Source organism: Paroedura picta, chromosome 4 (genome assembly GCF_049243985.1).
Source record: "Paroedura picta isolate Pp20150507F chromosome 4, Ppicta_v3.0, whole genome shotgun sequence".
Classification (NCBI taxonomy): domain Eukaryota; kingdom Metazoa; phylum Chordata; class Lepidosauria; order Squamata; family Gekkonidae; genus Paroedura; species Paroedura picta.
In genome coordinates this window covers 128,264,463-128,278,135 of record NC_135372.1, presented here as the reverse complement: position 1 = coordinate 128,278,135, position 13,673 = coordinate 128,264,463, and positions in this window count along the sequence as shown.

The following is a 13,673-nucleotide window of genomic DNA, read 5'->3' as shown; positions in this document are numbered from 1 at the left end:
ACAAGCATTGAAGCTCATTTTCTGGGCCAAAATAAGCAATCACAACATTACCCTCCCAAGCAGACATAATTCAAATTAGCAATAGTGAACCCCTTTGTTTCTAAAGCATCTGTCTTGCTCACCATTTGGTGTAGAACACTTTCTGTTAGTTAAAAATAGCCAAACATGAAATTTCTCTCTTCCTGTGACATGGTTCTGTTGGTGTTCAGGGTGGCTAAAAATTGGCTTGCGGGTATCAGATGTATTCAGACAACCACAAGTGAACTGTGGTATGTGTGTGATAAACCTCAGAGGTCCCGGGGTTTATACACTCCCCACTCACACTCTGCATGTGCCTGGGAAGCTGAAGGATCCACTGCTTCTGAACAAGCCACTGCTTGCTTTGACAATCGGAACTGCTGCAGAAACAAGCCATGTAAGCCTAAGAATGTTTTATTGGGAGTGAGACCCACTGAATGGAACCTGAGAAAGGATGTGAGTTAACCTACCTGGGATTCAGGTGGGTAGCCATGTTGGTCTGAAGCAGCAGAACCAAGTTTGGGTCCAGTAGCACCTTTAAGACCAACATTTCTTTGTTTATATTTCAGGAAGTGTGCTCACACGCAAAAGCTTATATATTGAATACAACTTTCTTGGTCTTAAAGGGGCTACTGGACTCAAACTTGGTTTTGCTGCCTGGGATTGCTCCCTCAAACACTCATCTATAAACCATGAATCTGATTAATCCTGGTATGATATCCTCATTTTAGGCAATAGAACAAATCACGGTTCAGCGTTTGCCTGCCCTCAATGCTATAGCAAGTAGCAGATGAAACTCTTAGCTTTCAGACATACCGAATAGAAAAATAGTTGGATTTGGGTTCCCGTGAGTGTGCAATCTTCAGGGGTGATTTTTCATTACAACCAAACTTCAGGTTGTTCAAAATTTCGGAATGCAGACATCGGGTCTCAGCACGCTGTTCACAAGTGCTGATAGGCTGCAGATTCAAACATGTTCTTTGATGACCCTAGAAGAATTAGAGGCCCTCCATTCCAAGATAACTGCCCTGCAGCTTTCTTGTGTGCACTCTCTTCTGGACATTAGCGAGAAAAACAAGGACAGTCATCAGCTGCTGCCTGGAAACTGGTAGCACTAGATTGACCTGGTGTGGGTTCCCTTCTGCTCCATACCCTTTCACATTAATAACACAGGGGCAACTGAAAGTAAATCAGAGGCAGTGTGCATTGACACACCACAATATGTGGATCATTGCCTCGCTTGTTTTGTTTTGCATTCTGTGGAAAGAAATAACAACCCTCACAATTAGCTCAGCAGAAACAATTACAAGTGTGGGAGCCAATGCTGTGGCTTTTCCAGGAAAATTTAAATTTGGGATTGAGCCAGGGGAGGACAGGAAGCTCAGTAGGGTATAATGCCATGGATTCCACCCTCAGGAGCATCCATTTCCTACTGGGGAACTGGTCTTTGTAATCTGGAGATGACCTGTATTTGTTGGATACTTTGTATAAAAATAATATTAGAGTTAAAATATAAATGATATCAGAGAATAAAACAAGCAAATGCATAGCTTCCTATAGCTCGTCAATGGAGCTCTTAAGCTTAGATGTTAGGCATGGAATCTAAGATGGATCTCTCTCACTGCCAAAAGCAGTTCTCAGAGGAGAGCAAAGGGAGGAAGTAGAAATCCTTCTCTTCCATTATCAGTTGCAGACATGGATAACAAGCATGTATAAAATGGCCGTTAAACACTTTTGCATATCAACAAACAAACCACATGACCCACACTTGCCTGTCCCTGTCAATGAATCACCCCTTGTCTGGCTCTTGCTAAACAAACAAAGGCTAACAGTGTTTCATGGGGATCCCCCTCTTGGAAGCTGGCATCTCTAGCCGTATACAAGCCGGGACCATGTTCAAGCCCTCTGGTTTGCCCATGCTTTGTATCCCACATTTAGCCCATATAACATGATTGATTTTCAGTGTAACCATTATGGCAACTAGGGATAAACAGACTACCCCACATCACTGGCAGGACCTTCTGATAACTCATGAATATCTGTCTCCTCTACAGAAGCAAAAAAGTATTGCACCAAGTTGCAGGAAACAGAGAGATAACAAGTCTTCTATGCGTCATCGGAAACTCAGTAAGTCTCCTGTGAGTCAAACTGAAAAGGTGTAAGGCCTCCTGCTAATTGCCTTGGCCTTCCCTAGGACAGCAAGCTGTGCAGCAATCAACAGAGAGTGCTTGTAGGTCACTGAAAATCAATCAAAGGCCTGCCGATAACCCCATTCATTCAAGTCCAATTCACTCCAAGTCAAACTGGGCTTTTTTTCCCAATAATGCTTTTGTCTGGGGAATCCATCGTGTGACTTCATGCTGGGTAAACTTGGCCACAAGCAACACCCCCCCCCCCGATAGTCCTTGTGCTAGAAAAATCCACGTCACTGGCAGTTTGGGTGTACAGTAAACTTCTCAAGGTCAAATTCATAACTGGTATACTAGATAGCAATTTTTGTCCAATACAATAAACAATTTTGCAATTGGGTGTCAGTTGCTATGGAGTCGAGGGGGTGGGTCTGCATCAGTGATTTGTAAGTTGTGTTCCGTGGGACTGTGGGGTTCCTTGAAAGCTTGCTAGGGATTTTCTGGTGGGTGAACTTCCCAGAAAGACAGTTTTATGCCCCCGTTACAGATCCTCTGCAGCAACTGCAGGGAGATCATTTAGTTGTTAGTTACGGCATGCTAAACTAAGGCTGTGTCCTAAATGTATGCAGGGCTTCTGCAAATTAATCTGTTTGGAAAATACTTGTATGGACAACTAAATTTGTTCCTGTCTGTAAACAGTCCTCCTACTTGTCGTGAAAAGTCCAGGAAAGTATCTATTAGTCTTTTGCAGGAAAAATAAACAAGGACCTTTTCTGCATGGGTTATTTCAACCTGGGTTTGATGCTGTTGGGAAGTTTGCCTGCTTCCCCACAGCATCATGTAGGGTACCTCCTGAGTTGCCCCTAGCTCTTCTCTGATCTTTCCCAAATCTATTTTGCTGTGAATTTTGAAAAGGTCACAGCCAAGGCTGGATTCCCCTTAGGGCAGGAAAATGTTGATGTTTCTAGTTGTGCCTACATGGCAGCCATTTTCCTTGCCCCATTTCTTCCCTCTGCCAGTAGGGTTAAGTATTTTTGGTGTGTATGTATTCTGAATCAGCAAGTGAATATTATTATAGTGTTCAGGCATTCCCAATTCCCAATTTTCTTTTCATTGTTTACAAAGTGAGTCTGTATCCACTTTCATTGTGGAGATACGTGTTCCTCCTGAAATCTCAGCCACAAAAGAGGCTGGAGGGTTACTTAAAAAAAAATGAAGTCTAGGAATTCAGAGAACCTAATGTACAGATTGTTATAACAATAGAATGCCCATTAACAAACCGCAGGAAAGCTCTGGCACAGTGGAGGACAGCTGCTGTAATGGCATATGGGAAATGCAGGAAAATCTGCCCCGTCGTAGCTCTGTTGCTGCTATATCAGCAGCATCAGGGAAACGGCACAAGTCTGTATCCATGTGGAAAACCCCAGGAAGCTGGTGGCACCAGAAAGTCTAATCAGATTTTATTCCAGAATGGACTAGCGAGCATTTGTCGACTGGTTTATTTTTGTCTTGATAAAGATCATCGGCAACCTGACTAGTCCCATTCATTGTATCCTCCCTAATCTTTTCCTGCTGGATATAACTTTTTATTAGTAGTAATTTTTGGTTGTTAATTTTACCATACTTACCAGAGGAGTATGCTACATGCTAGTATACACAACTGCCATTTTGTCTGAAAGGTGCTGATGCACATCCTTGGTACACATGTATCAGAACCATAACTTTTCAGAGTACTGAGTTGCATGTACTACAGCTGAAAATAATTGTTTGCTCCTTTCAGTCCAAATGGCAGTTGCACATACCGGGATTTTTGCATATAGCACATGCTTCCAATATATACGGTTGCCAGACTCCCAGTGTAAGTGACTGGCAATTAAATGAGCACTACAAAAGCAAAGTGTCCTTTTAATTCATGCAGGAATTCATATTCTGTTCTGAAATGAAAATGTCTGCAGAACCAGGTATTATATCTATTTATTTGAAACATTTTTATGCCACCCAAACACCCAGTTTAGGGTTCCCAAAGTAGCAACCAATCAAAATATTAAAACAATCTTTTGAAGTACACTATGCATAAACAATTAAAGCAACCATTAAACTAATCATACAATACTTAAAATACATATTTATTTAGAACATTTGTACAGAGCCTCCATAGGAACCTGCCCAAGGCAACTTACAAAATCAAACATAATCCAACAAAATCTAGCATTAATAACACAGATCATAAAAACAGATCGTTGCCAGCGTAAAATAACCATTCCCGCAAACAAAATATTACTTAAAATATCAACTCCTTAATTAAAATGTTGGGTGAGCAGAAATGTATTGGCTTGGTGACTCAAAGAAAGCAATGGAGATGCCATAGGAATCTGAAGGAGAAGGTTTCACACAAGGAAAGAGGATCAGGTGAGAGAACAAGACAAAACGTTTAACTCTTCACTTGTTGGTGGAACACAATAATAGAACTGGGCAGAGGAATCCCCCTCAGGATGGAATTCCATAATTTTGATAGAAATTTGTTCCAAGTGAATTTACTTGGTTGATTTACAATGCAAATGAGAATGTGATGAATAGTGTTAACACCATTAACATTTGTGTCCAATGACACCTTTAAGACCAACCAACAAAGATTTATTCAAGGTGGGAGCCTTGTGTGCATGCACACTTCCTCAGAAAATGGAAAGCTCATGCCTTGAATAAATCTTTGTTGGTCTTAAAGGCACCATTGCTCAAATTCTGTTGTACTACTTCAGACCAACACGGCTTTCCACTTGAATCCAGTGTCAACACTGTTAGCAACATTCAGGTGACTATTTGGGTGACTCAAAGATCCAACGTATTCAGAACAGTTGGAGTCCAGGTAGGTGCCAGTCCCAGCACCAGGAAACAAGGCTAAAACTGGGCCCATTTTGCTTTTGTCTCTTGGCAACAAAGCTGCTTGTAAGTTACCAACGTGTTGTCCTATGAATCACTGTAAGAAAACGCTGCTTAAAAAAAAAAATACAGCAAAACGTTACGCACTGTGGCTTCGTACGCTGAAATGAGTACAGCTTGTACGTTTTAACAGTTGTAACATTAACATTAAATTCCCATGCTGTGCCCTACTCCCAGCTGTGAAGACTAAAGATTTCAGAAATGATCATCAACATTTTTTTCCAGAGCATTATCTGGGGGTTGCTGTTGGACGTCTTATCTGCCAGCTGGGCAGAAGTCATGGGTGTGTGCTTGGCATAAGATGCTCCTGGTTCTCAGGGAATGAATTTGCACCCTCAAGGACAACATGGCTGACCCAGAGAAGCAGAGAGTCAGGCACATGAATGAAGACTCCCAGGGATTTGTTAGTTGTGCCCAACTCTAAAAATGGCAGCCCTATTATTGCTAGGGAGCATGAGGGTCAAGGGGAAATGGCACTGTGCATAAGAAAAGGGGAATGTTTCCTCAGATGGGACCTCCTACCGTTGGTGAACAGGTATCCTTTCACCCCAAGGAACCATCCCTAGACAGGGAGGGAGGGGAGCTCTTGGTAGTTGGTGCTTCAGTACTTAGGCGTGTAGATAGATGGGTTGTGAATCCATGTACTGACTGCATGGTGACTTGCCTGTCTGGTGTGAAGGTAGCACACATTACATATAGTCCAGATAGACTGGTATACAGTGCTGGGGAGGAGCCAGTGGTTGTGGTGCAGATGTTTGAAATGCAGTCATGTCTCGTGGTCCTGGAGGAAGAATGTGGACTGCTAGGCAGAAGACTCGAGGCCAGGACCTCCAAGGTAGTCTTCTCAGAAGTGCTGTCTGTTCTATGTAGAGGGCCAGCTAGACAGTCACAAATTCAGAATCTAAATGTGTGGATGAGACAATGGAGTAGGGGAAGGATTTAAATTTGTTAGGCATTGGGATGCTTTTCGGAACAAGCAGGACCAGTACAAAAAGAGATGGCCTCCACTTGTGCTGATGAGAGGAATCAAGCTGTCATGGAACTGCAGTAGGACTATTTGTATGATCACTGATAAAAAAAAGTTTGTCATAGGGTGACATATTGTTGAATGGTGTACAATGACACTGTTTTATCAGTGACAACTCGGAGGCCGCTGTACATATCATGTAAAAAGGAAGAGTGTGTACATTCTCGGTTCAGAACCACCATGTTCATTTTGATTAATAAAAAAGGATGGTGTTTTCTTTTTATTGTTTACATACTGCGTTCATAAGAAGAGGCCTGCTGGATCAGGCCAGGGGTCCAGCTACTCCAGCATCTTCTTTTGCACAGTGGTTAACCAGTTGTACTGGAGGGCCAATGGACAGGACAGAGGGCAAAGCCTTTCCCTGGTGTTGTCTTTTGGCACTGGTATTTCGAGGCTTACTGTCTCTGGATCAGGTCCACAATCGTTTAGCTATATAAACAAACACTTTTGGGCAAATTCTGGAGCTTGTATTCTGTCTGAACACAAGTGAAACCAAATTATACTGTCAGCATTGTCTACTTTGACTGACAGGGTCTTGCCACATCACTGATAAAGCTGTTCTGACTGAGCAGTAATATCAGGGCTCTCTCAGCCTCACCTCCCTCACAGGGTGTCTGTTGTGGGGAGAAGAAAGGAAAGGCGAATGCAGGCCTCTTTGAGACTCCTTCCGGTAGAGAAAAGCGGCATATAAGAACTAGCTCTTCTAAACTTTGTTGATTTTAAGGGTGCCACTGGACTCATACTTTGTTCAGACCAATAAAGATACCCACCTGAATCTGATTTCACCTACCTGATCCTGGCTGGGGATTGTACCAGGGATCTGCTCCATGCCAAGCAGGTGATTTACCACTGAGCCACAACCTTTCCCCTAATTGATAATGCATTGAGGTGAAACAAGCAGTGTAAGAGAAAGAGACATCGAGGGCATAAGTGCATTGTGGTTATTGAGGTACTGCTCCAAAAAAACATATCCTTTTTCAGGGCTGAGCCCAGGGAATGGACAAGGCAAGAAAATATGCTGGAAGCCAGTGGAATATGAAGCTATGCCATTCTAAGGAAGTATTAAATTGTTGAAGAGATAAGATAGTTGAGAGGGAGTTCTGGCTCTGTAATAGAATGCCTGCTTTTCATGCTGGAAATTCCAAGCTTTGCACCTCTGGTTTTAAAAGGTCTCAGGTGCTGTGCAACGGCCTGAGGTCCTGAGGCACAGCTGCCTGTCAGAGTAGCAAGATGGGACAATTCAGCGATTACAGCAGCTTCTTGTGATCAAGGGGACATTTATAAACTCTGCATGTAAAATATAACTGGCTAAACCAATATTAGGACCAGTTAGTTGGATAACAATGCCTTGGATCTACCAAAATAATTCCGTGGGTGGAAGGACTTCCATACATACAGCTTGGCTTTCTGGCTTGCTATAACCCAAAAAATCCCTGATGGGGCATTTTTCTTCCAGCAGCAGTGCAGGAAGTGAGAAAACAGCTCATCTCCAAGGGATCGAGGCCCGTAACTGGAAGAATGACAATGAATCTCCATCTTCTTTCACATGGAAAGGGACTCCCTAAATCTCCTCGATCAAGACCTATCAATTCGTAGAAAGGGAATGCAGAACATAGATGAGCCTTTCAGGACTGTGGTCAGAAAGCGGAGCCCATGGTGGAGCAAACATGGGTTGCCAAGTGGGTGCAGGTTTCTTTCATTATGGGTGCTTTTGTGATAGGGTTGCCAACCTCTAGGTGGTGGCTGGAGATCTGTTACCACAGTTGATCCCCAGACAACAGAGATCAGTTCACCTGGAGAAAATGGCCACCTGGGAACATAGATTCTATGACATTAGTCCTCAATGAAGCCCCCCAAAAAACAACAACAACAACAACAACAACAACACCTTCAGGCCCCAGCCTTAAAATCTCCAGGTTTTTCCCAACTCTGAGCTGGCAACCCTAATTGGTGGACAAGTTTCCTGTTTGCAGAAATACCCCCTCCCCTGCCCCTGGGAACCTGAAGAGAACTGTTGATAAAAAAATTAATGTTTCCTTCTGAATTTCATTACCCAAAATGACCTCTCCTGACTTCCTCATACTTGAATTACAATTTGTCCGGAGCTTCTTATGTAAAAATGATAATGGCAGCTTGAGATGACACAGTGAAGAAGAAGAAGAAGAAGAAGAAGAAGAAGAGTTGGTTCTTATATGCCGCTTTTCCCTACCCAAAGGAGGCTCAAAGAGGCTTACAGTTGCCTTCCCATTTCTCTCCCCACAACAGACACCCTGTGGGGTGGGTGAGGCTGAGAGAGCCCTGATATCACTGCTCGGTCAGAACAGTTTTATCAGTGCCGTGGCGAGCCCAAGGTCACCCAGCTGGCTGCATGTGGGGGAGCGCAGAAACGAACCCGGCATGCCAGATTAGAAGTCCGCACTCCTAACCACTACATCAAACAGTGCACTGGATCTTCATCTAATTCGCTGCCGTTTCTAAGTGAATTATTTGCTGCATGGGTAGCCCACATTCCGCCAGGTTTTGGTGTTCCAAGAAGGCCAAACATTACATTTCCAATGGAGTTCCATTCAATGCCGGTTCACCACGTACAATCTGTATGGGCAGCATTTAGAGGATGGCTTCTTGGCTGTGTGAAACCCAAGGACTGCTGTGAAGAACAATCCCTTTTCCCTTTCCTGTATATTCCTTCCTGCTGAGAGTCGGGATTTTATAAGACTCCACAATGAACTCAAGCCTCTGCAGAAACATAGGCAGTCAACAGACGATCATCACATTTCACTTGTTCTCAGATTTCCCATCACGTTCGGCTCTATGCAGAATATGCAGGAAGAAATCCATTTCTTGTGTCATTTCCCACCCACCTCTTCCAGCCTCAAGCAGTGCCTGATTTGAACATCAACCAGTTTTGGTTGTACTGGGTTTTTCTTCAGCATCGTAGCTAATAGTATATCAAGTGCTCCCTGTGGAGATTGCGAAAGCAAGAAAACAGGACTGCCAACAAACAGAATGGTGGTGGAAAGGGCCAATGGCAACCCCGTTTTTGAAGCAAGAGACCTTCAGAGGTGGTTTGCTGTGACCCTGGACTTCCTTAGTGGTCTCCCATTCAGATACTAACCAGGGCTGATTCTGGCTAGTTTCCAAGATCTGACAAGCTCGGGCTAGGCTGGGCTACCCAGGGCAGATCTCATGCAGGGCTAGAGATGCAGAAAAATGCAACTGCAAATTAATTAAAGAGGTGGGGGGAGACTTCCAAAGTTGCTATGAAAGTGCTACAGGGCTGGGTGGACTGCTGAGTGTCAGATAAAAGGGGGGTGGGGGTGGAAGAGTATGAATTACCCTGCTTAAGACCCTGAAACCAGGAGGGAGAGATTTGCAGATGCCCTCCTTCATGGTCGTCGTTTCAGAGGGCAGCCATGCAGTTCTGCAGTAGCACTCTAGGCTTCAACAAGGTTTTTAGAATATAAGCTTTTGAGATTAGAGACCTGAACTTTCTGCCCCCAAGCATCCCCCCCCCCTCTAATCAAACTGATTACAGGATTCATTGTACCTTTGCATCCTGAGTTACTTCTTTTCAACACCCAACCCACCTTATGACTGGGGTATAAAGACTCAAAGATCTCTATTCCTGCTCATATCTGACAGCGGGGGCCTTGACTCCTGACGTGTACCCACAAAATATAATTGGTCTCTAAGGTACTACTTGAATCTGTTAATGACCCTGCACCTACTGTTCACATTCCTTCTAGATAAGTATCTTCATACAGGCATTTCCTCGTATGAATGCAATGCATCATGGGATTTGTAGTCTTAAAATGATACCAACAGGCAAGAATCCAGAATGTGCAGAGAACCAAGACCTGAGTGCAGGTTGCAGACATGAAACAAATGATTATTGACAGGCAACAGCAAAGAAACAGCCTCCATAGGTCATTTATCATCATTTGCTTTCTGTGCCGGTCTCTTGTTTCATCCAGTGCTTTGCCCTCCTCTTTCTGCTTTCTTTTTTGGCTTGCTAATGTGCTGTTCCTACCCAAGTCCCACAAATCAGCCTTGGCATCTTGCCCTGGTCCTGCAGCCAGAACACTGCATTTTCTAGATGATTGTTTTAGAAGAAGAAGAAGAAGAAGAAGAAGAAGAAGAAGAAGAAGAAGAAGAAGAAGAAGAAGAAGAAGAAGAAGAAGAGTTGGTTCTTATATGCCACTTTTCTCTACCGGAAGGAGGCTGAAAACGGCTTCCATTCGCCTTCCCTTTCCTCTCCACACAACAAACACCCTGTAGGTGGGTGAGGCTCAGAGAGCCCTGATATCGCTGCCCGGTCAGAACAGTTTTATCAGTTCTGTGGTGAGCCCAAGGTCACCCAGCTGGCTGCATATGAGGGAGTGCAGAATTGAACCCAGCATGCCAGATTAGAAGTCCGCACTCCTAACCACTACACCAAACTGGCTTTTTATTCACTTGTCTCTTTAGCGTGACTCCCAACATTTCACCTGTATGATATTGCCACCATCTGTTTCATCAAAATTCCTCCAAACTGTGGCTCAAGCCACCTTCCGGATCAGGCTCAAGGTTCTGGTTCTTAGCTTTAAGGCCATTTGCAGCCTGGGCCCTCCATATCTGAGGGACCACTTGTCTCCTTATGCCCCCCCCCACAGGACTCTTCGCTCTGTGGGTATGAATTTGCCGGTTATCCCTGGTCCCTGGGAGGCACACCTGGCCTTAACCAGGACCAGAGCTTTTTCAGTCCTGGCCCTGACGTGGTGGAATGAGCTTTCGGAAGAGCTGAGGGCCCTGTCAACATTCCGCAGGGCTGTCAACATTCCGCAGGGCCTATCAAGTGAAGCTCTTCCGCCAGGCATTTGGTTGAGGCTGGGCCAGGGAGATTGAGTCCCTCCCTATATAGGCCCCTGTAGATGCCTGTAGAGGCACAGCCTTCAATCCACCGGGCACAGATACCTCTTACGAGGACGTCAGTAGATATTGGAGACCGGTGTGCCTTGGCGTTATAGGCCGCAGTGAGGGTAGGGGGAGGTTAATAGATTGTTTTACCCACCATCGAGGATTATTGTTGTTCCTGTTTTATGGGGGTACTAGTAAAAAAGCCCATTGTATTCCAAATACAATGGGCCCTAGCAAGGGGGGGAGAGCGAGGGACTGGCAAGGGCAGGGTGAGGAAAGGTGGCTTACCGGTGAGAGGGCTGTAGCGACGGCGGGCAGCTCCTTCGCGGCGGGCGGCTCCGCCGGCTCCTTTGCGGCAGGCAGCTCCTTGGGTGTCTCGTTCGCGGCGGGCGGGTCCTTCGGCGGGCAGCTCTTTCGCGGCGGGCAGCTCCTTCGGTGGCTCCTTCTCGGCGGGCGGCTCCTTTGCGGCGGGCAGCTCCTTCGGCGGGCGGCTCCCTGGCGCGGTCTTCTTGCCAGCGGCCATCTTCTTGTGCCGGCGATGCGTTTTTAGAGGCCGGGGGCTCACTGGCCGGCGGCTTGAGGCGGCGAGAGGCGCTTTGCCGCGGCAGAGGCGCTTTGCCGCAGCAGCGGGCGGCTCTTTTGCGGCGGTGGCAGCTCCTTCGGCGGGCGGCTCCCTCGCGCTGTCTTCTTGCCGGCGGCCATCTTCTTGTGTCGGCAACTTAGAGGCTTAGAGGTCGGGGGCTCCCTGCCCGGCGGCTGGACGTGGCAAGAGGCGATTTGCGCCTCTCACCGCGTCCAGCCGCCTGGCAGGGAGCACCCGCCAGCCGCGCTACGCAGGGCGGCTGCCGGGGACTCCGTAGCCGGCGGCCTGACACGGTGGGAGGCGCTTCGCGCCTCCCACCGCGTCAGGCCGCCGGGCAGGGAGCACCCGCCAGCCGCGCTACTCGCGCGGCTGGCGGGTGCTCCCTTGCCGGCGGCCAAGGAGCAACTGCAAGCCGCGCTACGCGCGGCTCGCAGTTGTTCCGGCAAGTAATCGGAGGGACCGATCGGCAGGCACTTCGCGCCTCCCGATTGGTCCCTCCGATAGTCTGTCATGAGGAAGGGGCCAATCGGCACCCTTCCTCATCCCGGACACAGCCTGCCTTCCAAGGGCTTACTGTTTTATTTAGTCCGTGGCGCCCGCGGCGCCACAGGCGGTGTAAAGATTAGTCTTTTATTGTAAACCACCATGAGCCGGACTTGGTTTGGGAGTTGCACTGGATAAATCTAAATCTTAATAAATATAAATAAATAAAGTGAGGGGTGCTCAGAAGGAATCTTTATCCAGAAACAAAGCAGTGATTGTTGACAGTCCTTTATGAACAAAAGGATGCGATCATGTACACATTACTATGAAATCATTTTGTATGCGTCTTGTGCACATTGATGTAGCTGTGCAGCATGTGAAATCCAGATGTGCGCCTCGTGTTTCCTAAGCTTCCGACCAAAGCAATTTCAGAGCCAGCAGATGCTCTTTTGTGATTAAAGCCATACTACAAAACAGACCTCTGTTGCTGCTGAAAATGTTCATTTAAGGTAATGATTTCAAGGCACTGGACACTTTGCCTTCCTTGTTCATCCTCCACCAAAAATCAACAATGGCAACCAAAAAAAAAACCCTGGCTGACAAATATTTCAAACATACTCAGCTACTTGAAAACATCAAAACCACATTCAGTGTTCCTAAACAGGAAAGTATTGAACAGATGGGATACTCCTAAATCCTTTGATATAAATTTAATATGTAACAGTAACAGAAATAACATTTCTGGTTAAACAACGGGGAGATCCTTTTTGGTGTGAAACAGGGTTATATATCATGTTTTACAGCCTGAGCAACTGAAATCAAAACACAGGGAGCTGCCATTAGCTGAGCATGGTTCCCACAGTCTTTTCAGACTTGTTCTAGGAAACAAGGAATTCAGAATGTGAATGCACGAGACCTGTTCCTGATTGGGTTCCCAACCAATCAGGAGAAATACATCCTGGCTCTTTAATAGAGATAAAATGCGTGGAAATGGCATAGAGATTTTTTAAAAAATCATTGGACATGTGTTGCAGTTCAAACTGAAGTTAGAGATACAGCTAGATGGACCAATTTAAAAGTTAGTAACCATACTTCTGGGATGTCACTGACCCAGTAAGTTTGCATGGGTGGGTGTGGGAGTTGTCCCTCTTCCTCTTTCAAGAGTACAACGCATTACCCAGCATGGCTGCCTTAGGGCTGGTTCACACATGCACACTCCTGTGTGCCAGTTTGGTGTAGTGGTTAGGAGTGCAGCCTTCTAATCTGGCAAGCCGGGTTTGATTCTGCACTCCCCCACATGCAGCCAGCTGGGTGACCTTGGGCTCGTCCGGGCACTGATAGTTCTGACCGAGCAGTGATATCAGGGCTGTCTCAGCCTCACCTACCTCAGAGGGTGTCTGTTGTGGGGAGAGGAAAAGGAAGGCAACTGTAAGCCTCTTTGAGCCTCCTTTGGGTAGAGAATAGCGGCATATAAGAACCAACTCCTCCTCCTCCTCGTCTGTTTCTAGGAAATTAAGCAGATCATGAGAGGGAGGCCAGGAAGGGATGAGCCAGTACTCTGCTCTTGTGGCCCTTTCTTACATGTCCAGGGTAATATGGA